This window comes from Python bivittatus, unplaced genomic scaffold (genome assembly GCF_059951505.1).
Source record: "Python bivittatus isolate LINGU-HERP-01145 unplaced genomic scaffold, Pbiv_v1 ctg000980_np1212, whole genome shotgun sequence".
Classification (NCBI taxonomy): domain Eukaryota; kingdom Metazoa; phylum Chordata; class Lepidosauria; order Squamata; family Pythonidae; genus Python; species Python bivittatus.
The window spans coordinates 39,928,639-39,944,156 of NW_028277125.1; the positions used below are offsets into that span (position 1 = coordinate 39,928,639).

Sequence of the window (15,518 nt, forward strand, 5' to 3'; positions counted from 1 at the left end):
GTGGAAAATAAGTATTTGGTCAATATCAAAAGTTCATCTCAATACTTCGTTATATATCCTTTGTTGGCAATGACAGAGGTCAAACGTTTTCTGTAAGTCTTCACAAGGTTTTCACACACTGTTGCTGGTATTTTGGTCCATTCCTCCATGCAGACCTCCTCTAGAACAGTGATGTTTTGGGGCTGTCGCTGGGCAACACGGACTTTCAACTCCCTCCAAAGGTTTTCCATGGGGTTGAGATCTGGAGACTGGCTAGGCCACTCCAGGACCTTGAAATGCTTCTTACGAAGCCACTCCTTCGTTGCCCGGGCAGTGTGTTTGGGATCATTGTCATGCTGAAAGACCCAGCCACGTTTATCTTCAATGCCCTTGCTGATGGAAGGAGGTGTTCACTCAAAATCTCACGATACATGGCCCCATTCATTCTTTCCTTTACATGGATCAGTCGTCCTGGTCTCTTTGCAGAAAAACAGCCCCAAAGCATGATGTTTCCAACCCCATGCTTCACAGTAGGTATGGTGTTCTTTGCATGCAATTCAGCATTCTCTCTCCTCCAAACACGACGAGTTTAGACCAAAACGTTCTACTTTGGTTTCATCTGACCATATGACATTCTCCCAATCCTCTTCTGGATCATCCAAATGCTCTCTAGCAAACTTCAGATGGGCCCAGACATGTACTGGCTTAAGCAGGGGGACACATCTGGCACTGCAGGATTTGAGTCCCTGGCGGCATAGTGTGTTACTGATGGTAGCCTTTCTTACTTTGGTCCCAGCTCTCTGCAGGTCATTCACTAGGTCCCCCCATGTGGTTCTGGGATTTTTGCTCACCGTTCTTATGATCATTTTGACCCCACAGGGTGAGATCTTGCGTGGAGCCCCAGATCAAGGGAGATTATCAGTGGTCTTGTATGTCTTCCATTTTCTAATTATTGCTCCCACAATTGATTTCTTCACACCAAGCTGCTTGCCTATTGCAGATTCAGTCTTCCCAGCCTGGTGCAGGTCTACAATTTTGTTTCTGGTGTCCTTCGACAGCTCTCTGGTCTTGGCCATAGTAGAGTTTGGAGTGTGACTGTTTGAGGTTGTGGACAGGTGTCTTTTATATTGATAACAAGGTCAAACAGGTGCCATTACTACAGGTAACGAGTGGAGGACAGAGGAGCCTCTTAAAGAAGTAGTTACAGGTCTGTGAGAGCCAGACATCTTGCTTGTTTGTAGGAAATACTTATTTTCCACCATGATTTGCAAATAAATTCTTTAAAAATCAGACAATAGTTGAGGTATACCTATGATGAAAATTACAGGCCTCTCTCATCTTTTCAAGTGGGAGAACTTGCACAATTGGTGGCTGACTAAATACTTTTTTGCCCCACTGTATGAAGGAAGAGTGAAACAATCAAGAGGAAGGGATAGATTGAAAAAGCTTAGGTTCAATAAAGTAAATATCCCCAAAAAGAGAGAGGTGAGAAGTTTAAAGAAAAAAAGACAATGAATTAATTGGAGTGTGGCTATGTTGGTAGAAAGCATGGTTTGCAAGGACAGAATTGTATGGAAATATATAATGAATGGTATTGGTGTAAACCAGATTTAATTGGATTTCATTTTCTTTTCTCTTATCTCCTGCCTTTAATTTTTTTGCTTGCTACTTATTTTCTTCGCATAGTGTTTCTTAACCTGAAAGGGAATAGCATGACAAATATGTGTATAAAATAGTTTATTTGAAATATAAATGTTTATAAATAGTATTTTATAAAGCAGCAGTTAAATATGTAAGAAAAAAAAGAATATGAAATATTTCTCAGCTTAGCAGTTTGAGCACATATTGGTAAGCCAGTGTTATTTGTACTCTGGTTCAGAAGACCAAGTGTTAATCTAAGTAGATAGATATTGAAAACTGTCTGTAACACCATTCTCCTTACTCAGAAGAATGGGAAAATCCACTTGTTCATCCCTCAGGAAAAGTGTTGATGTTTATTAATAACTGTACTTGGTTTATTTCCTAGCAAAATTTAGGTATCAGTATAAGATAATTGTCAAGTGAGTCAGAAACAAAGTATTTTAATTTTTAAAAAATCACTATTCATTGCCATATAATGGCATAAACAAAGCAACATTTCTATTCCATTGATTATATTTAATTAATAAACTTTGTCCCATCAGGGCTGAGTTGTGTGACACTTGTACACAATTTATCTGATCTCAAAAGCCTTGGGGATTTTCTGTCCAATTCAGATTTATTATTTTAACTACTGGTTGATAAGCCTTATTTAAGTGGACAAAGGTCGAGTTCAGCGCGCTTACAGGAAATCAAAGAACACTAGTGAAACCAAGAAATTGTACTCCAAGTTTTATTTCCTTATGTGTGAGTCTCTGGCAAGCCTTCACATTTTCTTACTATCATTCTTCTGCCCTTCTCTTTGCTTTCTAAGGACATGTATTATAGCAGTTAGGTTGGCAGTTGCAGCAATACAATATTACAGTCAGCACTTAACAACAGCCTCAATCCTTTAAGCCACTTTGGTCAATGAAAGGCCTTAAAGATTGAATTGTAAGATTCCAGAATAGAATGTCAGTCTAATCCCATGTGTGGCTGCTTTTTTTAAAAAAATGTCCCTATGACAAAGAACAAAAATCTGAAGGGGAAATTAGAACAAAATATGAAGGGGGAATGCACTACCCTGGTTATTTTGAGCAATGTGGTTATTAAGAGTTCTTAGGCAATATCTAGAAATACTTTGGACTTGTAATAATTGTACTCAAAGCAAGCACTTTCTCAAAGTGAAGTTCACTCCAATTGGCACAGCTCAGTTTAGCTGGTTAGCTTAGCTCAGCTCTTATGCTTACCTATCATCCAATCTTGTTTTCAAAGGCCCTTCCAAATCTTGTCAATACTTTTATATCCAACTTATTTTATTTATTTTATCCTCTAACCACAACTCAATCTTTCACAGTATGAATGAATATAGGTTTTTATATTAACACAACTTAAGACGATGATTATACTTCATCACAATGAATGATTAATTCCCTTTTTATTTAAAATTTTGCATACTATAATTTTTTTTGATACCTAGAAAAGAGCTAAATATATTTAAAAGCAACTCCTAATCTGAATAAGCCAAAGAGAATTCCTATCTTCATTTTTCCTATAAATACCATGATACCAGATTACTTGCTCACTCACAATTAATATTTTTTTCCTCATATTTCAAAAGACCCACTTATTAAGATTACATCTGGTATCTATTAATATTGATAGTAGTTGGTTTAAATCATTTTCCTTTTATCCCAGGTCTCTAAAAGTTGCTGTGAAATCAGCTTCTCCACCTTATTTATCCCATTTTGATCAATATACATGGCCATGTATTTGAAGGCATATTGAAATATAATTGTTCCAAATCATATAGTGTCCTTACTTTGTACAGTGCCCAGAGCTACATTGGGCTATTTGTATTAGGTAGCTTTACTTCTTCCAGCACAACACACCCAGAGCTGCAAAGAGAAGCATTTTGTCAGTATTATGTTTGAATTAACTTTCACCTACTCATTTGAGTTCTAAAAAAACTTATTTAGACATATTTTCGTTTTCAGCATGTTTTGTAACAATAATTAAGCATTACATATGCATGGAATGAACCATCTATCTCTAGTCAAAGAGTCCAAGTCTTTACTCAGTGCAGGAATTCAAATTAAAGGATCCCAGACAAATAGCTATTTAGCCTCTGCTTGAACATATCCAACAAAGGAGAATCTACTATCTCTCTGAGTAACTGGTTCCATGGTTGAATAGCTCTAACTGATTTTTGTAGCACTCCACCTGATACATTTGTCCAATCTGAGGAGGAATGATTGATGATTCTTTGAATACAATTTTTGAGACAACTATTACCTATTTAACTAACCTTTGCTGAAATCAATGTATTCTATGTTAATAGCACTTCCGAAATCTATTAAGGAAGTACCTGAACAAAAAATAAGATAAAATTATTCTGGCAAGATTTGTTTTTGACAAATCCACACTGACTTCTGTTAAGTACCACATTGCCTTCTAAATGCTTAGGGATTGATCTCTTTATGATCTGGTCTAGAATCTCCCCAAGTATCGGTGACAGATTGACTGGTCTACAGTTTGCTGGATCTTTCTTTTTCATTTTTTTAAAGATAAGAACAACATATGTTCTCCTCCAGTTATATAGTATTTCACCCATTCTCTAGAATTGCTCATAAGGATTCAGCCAGTCCATCAGCTAGTTCTTTGAGTGTCCTCAGGTACAATTCACCTGGTACTGGAATTTAAATTCCTTAAAAATAAACAGATATATCCTGACCACATTTCTGTTAATCTCAAACATCAATCCTGCTCTTCACAATATCTAGTGAACACATATTTTTTTCTTGAAGAAATTATCAAAATGGAAGTTGAGTAGCTCTACTTTTACTTTATTGCCTGGTATTAATTTCTATTCTTCACTGATCACCACGTACACTGATTTTTTTTTTTTGCTTTTATTATGAGCCCGGCTAAGAAATTCTTTCTGCAGTTCATAGTATCCTTCATTAACTGAGTTTATTTTGAGCTTTTGCTTTCCTAACATCAGGTCTACGGTTCTGGGCAGGTGAGCATACTCTTCCTTTGTGACAAGGCCTTCATTCCATTCCCTGTAGGTATCCATTTTGTTTTCAGCTCTTTATTAAGCTTTTTATGTAGCTACATTGGCTTCTATTGGCTTCCATTTTTCATTGGAATTTTTTCCAACTGTATTTTCACTATCTCCTTCTTTAGGCACTCTCAGCCATCTTGCTGCCTCTCCTGCCAAAATCAAAGCAGTACAGTGGTACCTCGGGATACGAACGCCTCTACTAACGAACTTTTCGGGTTACGACCAGCTCCGGCCGCAAAAATTTACCTCGATGTGCGAACTCCGCCTCAGGGTACGGTCATTTTTCCACCCTGACATGTGGTCCGCGGCCATTTTTCCGCCCTGACACGTGGTCCGCGGCCATTTTTCCGCCCCAACACGTGGTCCGCGGCCGTTCTCCTGCAGTGCTGTGCCGCGCCGCACCCGGCCCTTCTCCCGCCGCGCCCGGCCGTTCTCCCACCACGCCGCGCCCCGCCGTTCTCCCGCCGCACCGCGCTGCGCCGCGCGGCACCCAGCCATTCTCCCACGGCGCCCGGCCATTCTCGCGCAGCGCCCGGCCATTCTCCCGCCGCACCGCACCGCGCCGTGCCATGCCCGGCTGTTCTCCCACCACGCCGCGCCCGGTCTTTTTCCCGCCACGCCGCGCCATGCCCGGCTGTTCTCCCGCCGCGCCACGCCCGGCCGTTCTCCCGCCCCTGACGCGTGGTCAACGGATGCCAGAACGGATTAACGGTAATTACATTGAACCTTATGGGAAAATTTGCTTCGGGATGCGACCAAATTCAGAGGGCGGAACGGATTAACCAGATTTACATTGAACCCTATGGGGAAATTTGCGTCGGGTTATGATCAACTCGGGATACGCCCAGAGTCACGGAATGCATTAAGTTCGTGTCCCGAGGTACCACTGTATTTATTACTGCTCTGATTTTATTGAAATCCACTTTTCTGAAGTCCAAGGTATAAGAATTTGACTATGCTCAATGTTAGTTTCCCTTAAAATCAAGAACTCTATCATTACATGGTTACTTCCCTATTGATTAGTATTAAGTCATAAATAGTTAATCCACTTGTGACTTCATCTACCCACTGAAAGAGTTCTCAGCAAAATAAGTCAGGAAATTCCTGCAAAGACCCTGCTTGATGTTGTTTGTTTTTCAATACATGTCAGGCTGGTTAATGTCCCCCCATTGCTACAACGTCATGCTCCTTTCTATGTAGATATGAATTTCTAACTTCAAGAGCATCCACATTATGGGTTAGCACAATCTAGCAAGATTTTTATTAATTTATCAAGCAATAATTTATATTATTGGGGTGTGAGGAGGGATAACCAACCCTGGGGGTGGCTGGCACCTTGAAGATGCTCCCACAGGTTAACAATCATCAATTACCTCAGAAGATGTTATTTATTAATTGAACATTGGTTTATTGTATTTTAATCAGTATTTTAACCAGTATTTATTTTTGTTTTTACTGTAAACCGCCCAAAGTCATTCATTGAGTGAGATGGGTGGTGACTAAATTTGAAATATAAATAAATAAATAATTCTCATGCATTCTCACAATGAGAACTTATCATATTACATATATAATAGACTGGTTCAGTCACAATGCTAAAATTATGTTTTAATATTAGATAGATTAGGCTCAGTCTCATGTACTTCTCCCTCTTTCCATCTTCTAGCTACAAGGAGGAAATCAGAAGCTTTTTTCCTGTTTTCAATGGATCAGAGCATTATGTCCAACTCTAAAGCTATTTAGTAACAGCTTATTGAAATAAACCAGCTCCCTAAAGCATGGATTGTAGCTGTATTGTAAAGCTGTAAAGTATCAGTAAATAATACTTTTCATATTTTGTCCATGAAAAGCATTTAAGGTCACATTCTTGTACTCAGTCTTTTTCAAAATGAGGCCTTTCAGTAGCCATACTAGCTGGGAATTCTGTGAATTGTAATCCCAATACATATGAAGAACATCAAGCTGAGAAACTCTGCTGTACACACTTGCCAAACAATGAGTTTCTCTGAACTCTGTCACAAAGTTTAATTCAAATTTTAATTTGGACTGTACAAATTGAAGATGTTATTACTAAAATTAAGCATATTACAAGATTAAAATAATCAACAGAAATAGGTAATTTAGAGATGAGATTATCTTAAAGCAAATTAACTTAAGGAAGTTCATGGAAGAATAGTTCCCTGTTTCTATTCCACCTTTACACTCCTCAGAGTTCTTTCTAGAGATGGGTTAAGTAACATTCTAGGCCAGTAAGCACATTCTGAATGTTGAGAATAATAGCAAGGATTGGGGTTTTTCTTTTATAAACTAGCTACAATGATGTGCATGGTTAATCATAAAATATCCATTTACTAGAAGATAACAGGTGACATGACTTGCCACCATCCTTCTCCAGTCTTCCAGGATACTCTCTAATATCCCAACTTATCTATATTTTATTCTATGCCAAAAAAAAAAATCCACACATTTCATAGCAAGGTTATGAACTGTACATATACATAACTGTTATTTTTTAAGAATGCCTATGTGGTAGTTAAGCCATTCATGTAAGTAAAGATGATGCTTTTCTTTGCAGTATGTTAGTTACTCATTTATTTTTTAATTAAAATAATCATAAAAAATAACTCAGGAATTCATGAGCATCGTGCTACTTATCCCCCAAATGGTAAGTAGGATATAAATAGCTGCTGGAGAAAGAGGACATTAAAGCTCTTTCTGAAACTTGCTTAAGTTAACCTCTAAAGGGTGCAATTCTATTAGAAATGGTATCTCCTTGCATCATGTTCAAGAAGGCTCTCTATCCCTCCAGAGAGTGTTCAGGTGAGGGAGACATAACTGGCAGCTGGGGAAGGAAGGAATGGGAAACCTTTTTCACTGTGTTTGATAAAAATAAATTTTCTACAAACTAAATTAAACATGATTTATTAAAAAAAATCTTTTTGGAGCTCAAAGCAAAGAGAACCCTATTACTCTTATAGGAGGGTATTATAAACTTAGTGTCCTTCAAAAGGCTGCACTTGTGTGTGCGAGCAAGCGGTTTCTCCCTCGACCCCCTTCCACTCTACTCACGAGAAAACCACAAGACTTCCATCCTGGGGTCTCCTCATGAGGAGCAGCAGTCCAGGATGTAGGTGGGCAATTTCCCGGTCTCTCCTTTATCTGGAAAGACTTTGCCAGCCAGAAATCTCCACTGGCTGCCATTCACAGTCGCAGTGCCATCTCCACTCCTTCAGAGATGTCTAGTCCATCATAAAACCTCACTCAGAAACTTGATCTCCTTCAAATATTAGTTTTCATTTGTAATCTTCATATCTGGTAACAACTAGAATATAAGAATGCAGTCTAAAATGTCTTAAACCAAGATGGGATTAATTAAAATCTGTAGAGATCAAGAACTCTTGTCTAATTGTATCATTACCAGGGACCCCAACATCAACATAGCCAAAGAACTTATAAAAAAGTTTGGACATCTCACAGAGGGGAGCAAAAATTTGATCAACTCCCCACTACAGTCCCTCCAGAAAATCAAATACCTAAAAATAGAAGATGAAATTATGGTTTCATTCAATGTCACAGCACTCTTTACATCCATAGATCCAGAACTAGAAAAAGAATCCATGGAAGCAGTACTACACAACACACCTGACCTAGTCAAATACACTAAAATTGAAATACCCAGAATAATGAACCTCATCAACCTCTGCCTTATTACCTACTTTCAGTTTGATGAACAAATATATCAACAAATCAGAGGAACACCCATGGGATCACCACTCTCAGGATTTACAGCAGAGACTCGTAATGCAATGTCTAGAAACTACAGCACTCCCACACATACAACCAAAAGTATGGATCCAGTATGTAGACAACACCTTCATCATAATAAGAAAGGAACTACTAGAGAAGACACATAAAACAATCAACAACATCTTCAAAGGAATAACATTCACAAAGGAAGATGAAAACAACAACATAATCCCCTTCCTGGATATCGTCGTCAGCAGAGAAAACGACAGCAAATTAGAAAAGCAAGTTATCAAAAAACAACCCACACTAACCAAGTGCTTCATTATCAAAGTACCCAACCTCCCACAAGAGGAGTTTCCACAAACAACCCAACCTCCCACAAGAGGAGCTGTGTAATAACATTATTCAGACAAGTACAAACACGCTGCAGCAACCCAGGACACCAGAAAAAGGAAACAGACTGCCTATAAAACGTCTTCCAACAAAATGGATACCCACGCAACTTTATCAAAAAGTGCCTGACCACTCAACCCACTACAGCACAACCAACACAAGCTATGAAAAGGATAACACTACCATACATCAAAAACATCTCAGAAACAACCAAAAGACTATTAAAACCACACGGCATCACCGTAGCACACAAACTAACTAAAGCTTCCAAAACATTTTAAGCAAACCAAAAGGCCCAGTGATCCAAGAAGAAAAAACAGGAGTCTTCTACAACATACAGTGTAAGGACTGTAACAACCACTATGTAGGGCAGACAGGTAAAAGACTAGCAGAGTGCATCCATGAACACCCACTAGCAGAGTGCATCCATGAACACCAATTAGCATGAAAACTTCTTAATCTCACAACACATGGACAGACTCAACCATGGTTTCAGCTGGGTAACAGTGAACATCCTAGACCAAGCTAAATCCAAAAACACTAAGGAATTCCTGGAAGCTTGGCATTCAGACTAATCAGCCATCAATAGACACACAGACATAAACCACATTTATACACCATTCAAAAGAGACAATAAAAAAGCTAAGAAGGAAACAAAAAGACACATTACCTCCAGTGGCCAACACCCAAATAAGCAGGGATTAACTCCAGACAAACAATCAAGCAGAAAACAATATCCTAATCAAGGAACTACCAAGGAGAAAACCACAACTCCACCAACACTAGTAGGGCAAACTACTGTATATAAACAGGGAGCAAACTCCACACTCACTAGCACTGATAATGTTACCTAGTTGGGTAATGAAATGTCTGCAAGCAAACAACCAAGCCCAGAGAGCACCTTCTATTGGAACTTATTAAAGAACTAGTGCCACTGAATTTAGAGGGACTTACTCATAAATAAGCAAGCTATGGACTGTGCTACATTTATCTTAACCACCTTCTGTTCTTCATCTTTCACACTGCAAACTGTAGAAGATAAAGAACATCTACTATTATCCCATGAAAAGGCTTTTTCCCCCCCAGACTTATGCTCTTCTTATTGAATATATACATTAAAGAATAATTCTCATTAGCTTAAACACATGCTCATTACTGTTGTGAACCTACTGCTTTTAATACAATTGGTTTGGGATGTCTTCTAATACTTATATTCCCCTCAAAATTATATATGGCAATGCCTTGTCAGAACAGAATCTGCCCGCATGTAGAGGGACAGTTCCCCCTCCTTGCAAGGCACATGGGATAGTGACAAGATGGCAGGCCTTTCAGTAGCAGCCCCCACTTTGTGAAATTCTCTCCCCCCAGTGGCACATAAACCCCTACCCTCTTTGCATTCTGAAAAATGTTCTTTTCCACTGCACCTCTGGTCTGAACTGACTGGGGGTGCCATAAGAGTTTTCAATGATTTTATAATTATTTATTGTTTTATGGTATTGATTCAATCATACTCTCTACTTAGATGTTGGTTCTTGCAGTTCACTGCTCAAAGTCCTTCAGGACTGAAAAACTGTCAAATAAATAAAATGAAATGACATATACTATATTAATAAATCAACTTAAGTTATATTCTTAATATAAGGAAGCCTTGATTAGCAAGACATTTGGTCACATAAAATAAATTCCTATGAGATTCCTTTACTAACTTGTACACTTACTTTTCAAAAGAGGGTTTATGTCTCTAGAATACTAGAGAGAGTAAAAAGTAATCACTTACCATTCTCAAATCGTGAGTTCCAGTACAAAGGCAACAATTCATGGCTCATTTTGTTGCATTCCTGCTGATTGCATCTGGTTGACACTCTCTCCCAAAATGTGATTTTTGGCAAACTAGAAGGCAATTTCGACAAGATAAATGTATGTAGAATTACCCAGATGTATTAGCATATAACATTGCCAGAATTTGTTTTATTTATTTATAACTTACATACATTATTTCTATGCCACATTGTCATACTATACATCTCTATGTCATGTACAGTATTAAAATACATTTTATGCAATTTAAAATATGTATATATAAACCAATAAAATATATTAAAATGTATTAAAACATACAAAATATTTACAGGTAGTCCTTGACTTACCATTCATTTAAGAACTGTTCAAAGTTACGACAGCACTGAAAAAAGTAACTTACAGACCAGTCCTCATACTTATGACCGTCACAGCATCCCTGCATGATAAAAATTTGGGTGCTTGGCAACCGGCACATATTTACGACGGATGCAGCATCCTGAGCTCACCTGATCGCCATCTGTGACCTTCCCAGGGGGCTTCCAACAAGCAAAGTCAATAGGGGAAGCCAGTTTCGCTTAACAACCACGATTCACTTAAAGATGGAGAAAAAGGTAAAATCAGGCCCGACTCACTTAACAACTGCATTGCTTAGTGATGGAAGTTCCAATCCCAATTTTGGTCATAAGTCGAGGACTACCTGTACACTAGTAGCCAATAGTAAGAGAGCCAGTTTGGTGTAGTAGTTAAGGCATCAGACTAGAAACCAGGAGACTATGAGTTCTAGTCCTGTCTTAGGCACAAAGCCAGCTCACTGACCTTGGGCCAGTCACTCTCTCTCAGCCCTAGGAAAGAGGCAATTCCAAACCACTTCCGAAAAACCTTGCCAAGAAAATTGCAGGGATTTACATAGGCAGACACCAGAGTAAAAGACTGACTTGAAGGCACACACACAAAAAAACCCATTAGTACTAGAGAGGTAGCATCAGACATACAGTAGGTTAATAATATTTCAGTGCAATTACTTTGAAATAAAGTTAGTGCATGTTTATCTCTAGGAGGAGAAAGTTTCAGTATCAGAACTATAACAGATAATAGCGTCTTTGTGGTTGATACCAACTGAATGCCAATATGATGCAGTATGGTCAGGCAATTCTCTGTTGGGAAGATCTACATGGAAATTGTTCTCTCAGATAGCCTGGTTCTAAAGGATTAGCTAATACCTGTTTGATTTCCTTTGAAATGTTGCAAATACCTAGATAGTATTCCTAGATTTAGGATTATTTTGTCTATACATGAGAATCATTGTTTTGTATTTATTAGCCCTGTGCAAAGATCTGAATGTGGGTTCATTACAAAAGCTGCTTCATGAAGCAATAGGGTTCCTTGATTTCTTCATATAAAGCAACCATGTTGCTATACTTTAGGCTGCTTGGGACTTCTCCCAGCTTTCTCCTGCAGAATTTGTGCTGTGAAAGAAGACTGAAGAAGCCTTGTTTGGCAAGTGTTATGGAAGAAGCTTAAAGCACCCTCACACAGCATCGGCCAGAATGTTTCCAGGTTTGGTACTTTAAGCAAATGGTGTAGGATTGCTCTAAGTGTGCAGTGAAGGTGCCTAGCCTTGGGCCCTCAAAGCTCTTCCAGACTGGATAGCTTCACCAAATCCTACAAATAATCCCAAAGTCAGTGACCTTAAAATTACTTCAGCAAGCACTGGGGCAGAAGGAAAAGTTTGGTAAAGCAAATTAGGCAACCAGACTGAAGCAAATCTATTGCTTAACATAGGCATACTATTTACTGTATGGTATCTTACTACCTGTACTTGTGCATTATGTGATTCTGGGTTTCTTTAGTGAGGTATGTATTTTATCTGTATTTGTGTGTGCATGCATTAACATTTGCAAGGCATTGCAGGGAAAATTATGTATGTTATAATCTATCAAAATATAGATTCCCAAGGGTTAATATGGCCCTAGGTAGGAAGAATAGGAAGAAACATGATTTCTTTACTGAGTCTATGCCTTTTATCCCTGGTAACATTTTAGCCCTTAGCCCTGGTAACATTTTAAGACATGGGTGCAAATGATGCAAATTATGTGCATGTCATTTGCATCATGATATGCCAGATGTAAATTATATAATTTGTCCTATTTACATGATTATGTCACAAGACACACAATGTCATAATGGCTTTTACTGGAGCCTCACCTGCTTAGGTAACTTTTTCTTTGTTCTGCTACATATACCAGCTAGGAATGTACATCTGTATTTTATTAAAAGGGCCTGTTTTGATAAATACATCTAAAAAAACTGTACAAGGGGGCAGCACAGATACATATTTTATGTTATTTGTGGGTCAATGGATGTGCTTGTGCGATTTTTACATAGGATATATATTTTGCCTGGATGTATCTTCCTGACCACTACTATTTTCTGTTTTGTGCAATAGCAATTTTTGCTATACTTTATGGGGGCAAATATTTAGGTTTGGAGACCATGTGTCCGTGAAGAAAGTCAAGTGATGAACTACTGCCAAGAGAATAAAGAATTTGGGAAAAGAAGCAAGAAAGTGTAATTTAGCTTAGAGTTTTTTAAACAGCTTATGCAGCATACTTCTGCAAATTAGGAAGAGGCATAAACTAGGAACAAATCAAGATTTCAGGTTCAGCTATAAACACTATAACCATGATATCAAATTGTAATTTACTGACAAAAAAAATCATATTTTCTTGCTTGGGGTAAGTTCAGAAATTTAAACCAATTATAGTTAGGCAAAAGAACTTCTAGCTTAGTGTTATGTGTTAATTATTTTAGATCTTCTGAACAGCGTTACACCAGAAAATATAGCAAATAAATAACATATTCTTGCTTCTTGCTAAGGCCTAAAAATATATTTGCTAGCATTCTAAATTGTATAAATAAATTCAAGACAATTTGTACAATAGTATTGTATAGCACTTTAAAAGTATAGTACATCGGTACAAGATCAGAACAAATCAGAAAACATTAAAAAGATATTCTCATTTTATGATGTTACATCTGTTTTGCAAGGCATATTGGAAAAAGTAGTGCAAAGTGTTACAGAGATGAGGTAGAGTCTCTAGACACTATTTGAAAGTTTTTAGTTACCATTTATTTGGGTAACTCAATGTGTTTGCATCACTTCCAAAATACTCAGCATTGGTGGAATATACCAAATGCTTGATAGAACTTGTTCGTGCCTTCCTATGATATTAAAAATGCTAGCTTCCCTTCTACAAGCAGTATTCAATTTCAAACATCACCCCTGTCCTGTGGGTTGCCTTGTCTATTTTAGGTGTTCACCCACAACATGCAGAAGAAAAAAAAAAACTAGGCAGTGAGAGAATGCACAATACCATAAGTAATCTCCAATTCATTTATTTTTGCCCAAGATTTCAACTCCCCATGTCAAATGCAGATGAAACCTTGGATCACTTTAACCTAGGTCTTGTTATGTTAGGTTTGTTGCTGATTACAGCATCTAATTTAAAGGACAACCATTTTAAATTTGAATGAAATAGTATCTTTGAAAGCCTTAATAAAATAGGGTACGCACTATATTAAAAAGATGTCTAGTATGATCAACAATTGTGAGAATACAGCTAACATGAGCCAATTTGCATACAAGGATAAAATCATGTTCTATTACAACTAAACTCTTTATTAATCAATAAGTTTCTTACTCATATAACAGAAATTCCTCCCAATCCAAATCCTAACTAGACCAAGATAACATATATCCAATTTTCCCATGGATCCTATTATGAATATATTAAAAATATAATGTGCTAATCTCCAAAAATCCCTGTTTGTCAGATACAGCTATATTTTTTTGCCCTGAATCTACTAAACTGCCATGTTTTATCTTAATTTTTGCTTTGGAGGAATAGTTTGTTACAGTGCTATTACTGCTAGATAGTAGTGCTGTTATTCATTCACATCCCAAAGTTTTGTAGAACAAGGACGTTTAAGTGGAGTTATTTTATCACTAATACACATGGTTTATTCGGCACAATAAAACAACCCTATGCATGGTTACCCAGGAATGAGCTCCACTGAACTTAGTGGAAACTTATCACCGAAATGTATGCCACATAATTTGAACTAACCCGCCCCCCCCCAAAACAGATTTTATAAGATAGCCATGCTTTCCACATACTTCTTTACTGAATAACCTACTGTGGGAAGTGTATGGTTTTATAACATATTTTTATTCTCAAGTATAATCACGCCTCTACCCCATCCCCCGGCTCTGGAATCAGAAGGCGGGTATGACTGCCTTCAAGTAGAGATTCCTAGCTATGAAAACAAAAAAACAAATGTTACAACACGCTTTAGTTTCTGTCTGATCAATAATGGACAGAGGAGATGTGCGCCTGATGGTGCGAATCTGCAGGCTCGGTGCTCTAATGACAACGGCGGTCCTGCCCCTACCACGTATCCAGGTATCCATGTCAAAGGTGAAAACGCTCCTTTGGCCAACAAGACGCAGCAAAGCCAAGAAACAGCGCAGGTAGCTCTGAATATCCCGGAGTGCCTCCTGACGCCCTCACGATCAGAAACCGCTGTGCCTCAGCCCTAACGAGAGAGACTCACATTCCAAAAGAGCTCACTTCGCGGCGCCCGTTACTTACCGCCCGAATGCCGTCTTGAATCGGCCACCGTCGGCCATTGGTCCTCCTCCCACCTGCCGGGTCGTCAACATTGCGTCACTTCCGGCATCACCTGACAGAAAAGTAAACAGCCACTGCCCCCTACAAATTCGCTTTTGATAAATCTACTTCCGGCTCCCCACACCCCCGCCACGAAGGCTGCAGGAGCTGTTGTGGTCCTATGTAAACAGGGGAATTCGGGGATGAGCGTTCGGATTGAATCACTGTTAACGTTAATGCGAAGT

General features: G+C 38.4%; 1 protein-coding gene across 4 annotated transcripts in view; it reads right to left on the reverse strand.

Annotated features, from left to right (window-relative positions):
* Positions 1-15,355, reverse strand: part of MAP3K13 (mitogen-activated protein kinase kinase kinase 13) — a 61,646-nt gene extending 46,291 nt beyond the window's left edge. For 2 of the 4 annotated variants that reach the window (XM_088132418.1, XM_007420630.4), the window contains exons 1-2: positions 15,256-15,355; positions 10,581-10,693 (exon numbers count right to left, since the gene is read on the reverse strand). The gene's annotated coding sequence lies outside the window, so the exon portion shown is untranslated. Of the gene's footprint in view, positions 1-10,580; positions 10,694-11,109; positions 11,207-15,055; positions 15,215-15,255 lie in introns of those variants that run through there. The other 2 variants (XM_025166451.2, XM_088132416.1) reach the window with 2 other exon arrangements.
* Between the last annotated feature and the right edge of the window lie 163 nt (positions 15,356-15,518).